This window comes from Opisthorchis viverrini (genome assembly GCF_000715545.1).
Source record: "Opisthorchis viverrini unplaced genomic scaffold opera_v5_270, whole genome shotgun sequence".
Taxonomy (NCBI): domain Eukaryota; kingdom Metazoa; phylum Platyhelminthes; class Trematoda; order Opisthorchiida; family Opisthorchiidae; genus Opisthorchis; species Opisthorchis viverrini.
Window position 1 is genome coordinate 480,070 of NW_008751922.1, and position 4,840 is coordinate 484,909.

The following is a 4,840-nucleotide window of genomic DNA, read 5'->3' on the forward strand; positions in this document are numbered from 1 at the left end:
TATATATCCACGTATACTCGGGATCGTTGCAGAGGCTTGTGTGTCACACATCGTTGTTATCTTGGCACAAACACCAGAGTAGGACACCGGTGCTTTACTATCGTACAGCCATATCAGTTTATTTCAATTAGGACTTTTAAAAAAAAAACTGGGATGAGCTGGGGCTAGTCTACAGCGAACATTCCGGGTTCCTCAAATCCAGTACTCAGTCGCTCAACCCCTTCCAAGCCACAGAAGAGGTGATGTAAAGGGTGCGCAAAATTCAATGAATAAATAAATACCCAAATAAAAGAGCGCACAAAATAAGGTTGAACCACCCTCCAACACCTGTTTGTATAAAACGCTTTCTTCTTGAATGCTGCGAATGTTTCACAATGCCCATTTGACATCTTCATTTGCTCTGCTCTCTGTTGTGCACACAACCACGGGGATACGAACTCTTATCAGGATGCTCACAAAGAGGCGCTGCAAAGACTGTTGAACGCCCAACGAGAGTACCATCAAAGTTGCCTGGACGCGGTCGACCAAGCTATGCGCTGAATGTAAGTCATTTCGAAACATTCACAGATTCTTCTTTTGTATGTTCCTACGGCAAAGAATGTTTTTTTTTCTTTTGAAATTTGACTGTCATCTGACGGGACCAGCATGGTCGACTCTTGGGGTGGACCACAGTGTCACCACATTCCGTGATCATTCGATTGTTGAATTATAACCCCCTTGCTTTACTTTTTCCGCGATTACTACTTCAGATGCGCTTTCCGGTTTAGATCGAGATTGATCGAGAATTGACGAAAGAATTGTTTTGTGGGCTTATCGCTGCCTGGAAAGTACTCCTGTTGGTTTCGCATTAAAAACTAGAGGAAAACTTGTAAGAAACACATGAGGATTAGATAAGTCCCAGAGCTGCGCTGGTGGCGTCGTCATTATAATCTTTCGGCACAAAAAACCGGATACACATTTTACAGTGGTTGTAGCTGAAACTGCTTTTGCTCACCAATGAGGATAGCAGTGGGTAGGTAGGCATTAAAGGCAATATCTGATAGAATTCGTGCGTGAATCCAAGGATAGATACGTACGCATCATTGAGCGCCCGATACATCCGCGTCTGTCAATGTCTAACCATTGATGTGTGGCAATGACCAGCTCAGCTAGCTGTGCTGGCAACTGCATTCATTCTTTATTGCCAAGTCATTACCTGACCTTCCCATGGTTCATTTCTACTCTCCGCATGGTTGTCTGAAAGGGGTTTTCCAATGAAGTAGTTGGCTGGCATATGAATCACGTGACCGGCCGATTTTCCCACCAGACTTGCGCAGTAATACGAATGCTACAGCAGTGCTCCAAACTGGCCTGAATGAGACAGATTCGACACTCACTACTGGTTAATGTTCAGGGCAATGAATAGTCTAACAGTCTCAGTTACCACTGATGATGTTGCAGCTCCATCGTAATGCTTCTAAAACTCTCATCGTCTGATGTGACCGGAAGTAAACCAGTGACAAGAGCAATCGATTATAAATAGTTGTCAATGATAATTACGCGCCAGCGTGCTTCAGTCGAAGAAACTAGCTGCTAACGGGCCGAAATATTGCAAACCACTCCGTTTTTACAACACTATTTTTGCTAAGGTAAAGAAGTAAACTACACTTGTCCAAATGTACACACATTGGCAAACGGAAAGCCCAACCGAATCGTGGCTGAATTCTTTCGTTTATGGTACTCTTCAACTGGATTTGCTGCACATTAGGTCCAACTCTAACACCAACGTAATTTGCAAATAACTGCATTTCGCCGGTTGCGCACAGTACCGTGTTCAGTTAGAGTATTCGTTTGCGGAATCCTGGGGGAATCCTGGGGAATCTTACTCATAAGCCCGAAATAGGGCATAACTAGTTGGCTGGCGAGTAATTCCGGTAGTGTGTTTTGTCAGAAAAAACTAGACATCCAGTTTTTGACCTACAAAAAGCGACTCGGTTTTGACGGGAGACTCACCTGGAACCAAGCTGTCTCCCGTTTTTGATGTTCTTCAACTGAATATGCTGCACCAGGCCGCTTCATGTTTCATTTGGTGCGATATTCGAGATATTGTAATACATCGTGTAGACGTAACACACTACTCATAAGTTTGCTGAGAACTCTATACAACGTATTGCAATGTCTCGCATGTCATGTGGACTGAAACACGAGGTGACCTGACACAGCACGTTCGGTTGAAGAGGAGCATCATAAACAAGAAATTCAGCTGGACTCCAGGTGAGTCTCCCGCCATACAGATGAGTGCACAAGTCTAATTTCTTGAAATTTGGTTTAAATAGAACATAAGTTTGACGGAAACCCGAGGACTGCGCCCACCTTATAAGCTTGAAGAAGGGCAAAAACCATCGTCGATTGTTGATTGGCTCTCGGCAGTGTCTAGAAACATAGCTGTTTTATCTGGAAGGCTCACTGTCTAGGTTCTAGGCGCCTGTAACAGCAGCTGCTTCAAAAAGGCAAGCAGAATGGAGACCAGAACAAAAACCATCCTTATTAGCCTCTTGGGGAGAAATAGCCCTGTAACGAGGAGTATGTGAGATCAGTATTTCTCGCTAGCCATTTTTAGGGTCCAAATATGTATGTGCAACGTGCAGAGCAGACACTAATACCCTCTTGACCGAAGAACTCTGTTCTATCACGATCGTTGAGGTCTTATTTGACCGAAGGCTTCGAGTTATGTTTTCATTCAACTGGGCATATCGAGTTCCCTATTTTGGTATACAGCTACGTGGCACCGTCTAGCCGCAGATCTGACAACATTTGTGCCTCACACTTTGTACGATGAGTGAAGGGAAATTCGTACACTCCTATCACGAAGCCATCCAAAGGTAATGGGAAAAATGCGGGAAGCTCGGAAGCACCTACGGAAACCAAAAGTGGCCACCAACTGCACTTTTCGATTGATTGGAACAATTTCAGTGTCTAATCTAACTGATTGTAGACACCCATAGTTTGAATGTGCAAACGCGACGAGAATACTTGAAATTTGTAGACCATCGAGTCTAAAAATCACCCAAAATGACTGTTAATGGAATCCCCAACTCTTTGCAGCTTTATGATGCCGCATTTTGGGTTCGCAGGCATGCTACAGTGCAGAACATTTGCTACAATAATGGATAAACATTGAGGGCGCATACTTATGTCTTTATTTATTATCGGAAATCCCTTCCTGATGATATTAATCCCCTAACACTCTAAACAGGAGGTCAGCATTGATAGGTATAATAATAGAGCGGGCCAGCCTCTTATTGTATAGAAAGTGCTGTGTTTCTCATAATGTTTACAAAAACACACCACGCGTGGACTTTCCTAAACAAAATCAACAGCCAACTTCGTTTTGTGTTACTTCTAGGTGCACGTCTCAGTTCAGTTCGGTTTTCCAGCTCAATAACTATGCACTGAACGCCGTGGTTCCAGCTGCCACGGTTTCTTTCACAGAGAATGAGGGAAATAAGGTACTGTGAGACGAGCTGGGGGCGGGGGCCCATCAGTCACTTGATTGATGTCGAATATTTCTCTTTGTCAGACATGGCATGAACAGTGAAGGTGACAGCTTTGAGGCAAGACCGCCATTCGATTCGTGACACAGCCAAATCTGCCAGGGTCCCTAGCCGTTGGTTTGTCTCGTCCCGCGGTCCTTATCTAGGTGGACGGTGGTTATCAACGCGACTGAGTTGACTAACTTTCATGCTTCGTTTTCAAGTCATGTACTTACCGCCTCTGGATTGTCTACATTCGACACCAGCCTCGGCGAAGGGGGGCGAACGGTTCTCAGACGTATGAAGTACATGGCCCAACTAGAGTAACCGGTTGATCTATCCTGAAAACCGTCTGGAGAACCTGGATTTTATGATCTGATGTCCCAACTAGATCCATGCAATACATCGGAGGCATCGATGGTCAAACACAGAGAGCTTTCAGTCTTACACATGAGGCCACCACGTCTCTAATCCATAGAGTAGGACAGATCTGACCGTCGTATTGAACACTGTACACTTGGCAATCTAGCTGATCGACGTCAGTGACGTTCACGCCGCTTTAGTTTCTTTACAAGTTATTTGATTTGGCGCTTGGAGATGAAGTCACCATAGAATGCTTGCGATAGGCTAGCATAAGGTCCCTCCCTCATTCACTATATTCTATTTCACCACTTTACGTCTATAAATTACACCAAAATGTAAACAGTGATGCTGCTATCTCTGCTGATGATGATTACCAGGGGGTAAGCCTCGCGCATTAGTTATGACCACCAAAGACACGAACACAAACATTGTGTTTCACTCAGCTACGGTACCAATCCCTGCTCTAGCCTCCCGAATACACCCGCCTGAAACAGTGTGGACTGGCTGTAAGCGTCCTTCACCACAGTTGTTGTATCGGGGCATTTGCAGCTCAAACTCATCAACCCGCAGATTCACAGGTCAGGTCGAATAGGAGCGAGATTTTCGGTAAGCATTGTCGCCGCTTTGCAACGTTACGCCCGCTCGGAATGATTGTGGCAAGCTAGCACTAAATCCTTTCCCTGTCCACCTTTACTCTTTCCTTTACAATAAGGCTTTCAAATAGATCATGGTTGTACTGAAGTGAAGGATCGGTGTTGAAGACTGATGTCATGCTGTCGATGATGATGGTGATGAGATAAAGTTTTCGGCTTTGGGAGATTGTGTTCAATCTCCCCAGACTTGTTCAGTGGGATGTTCTGGATAATTGTGATAATTTTAACAATAGCAGATGGGAAATCCAGAAATCACACTGCATACAAGCTATTTTTTTTGAAGGCGTCTCTTCCTGATGGGTTTCCCATCTG

General features: G+C 44.6%; 1 protein-coding gene across 1 annotated transcript in view; it reads left to right on the plus strand.

The window, feature by feature from the left end:
* T265_09265 (hypothetical protein) overlaps window positions 1-4,840 on the plus strand; it is a gene marked incomplete at both ends in the record, with an annotated part of 38,057 nt that overhangs the window by 19,477 nt on the left and 13,740 nt on the right. The window lies entirely within an intron of this gene.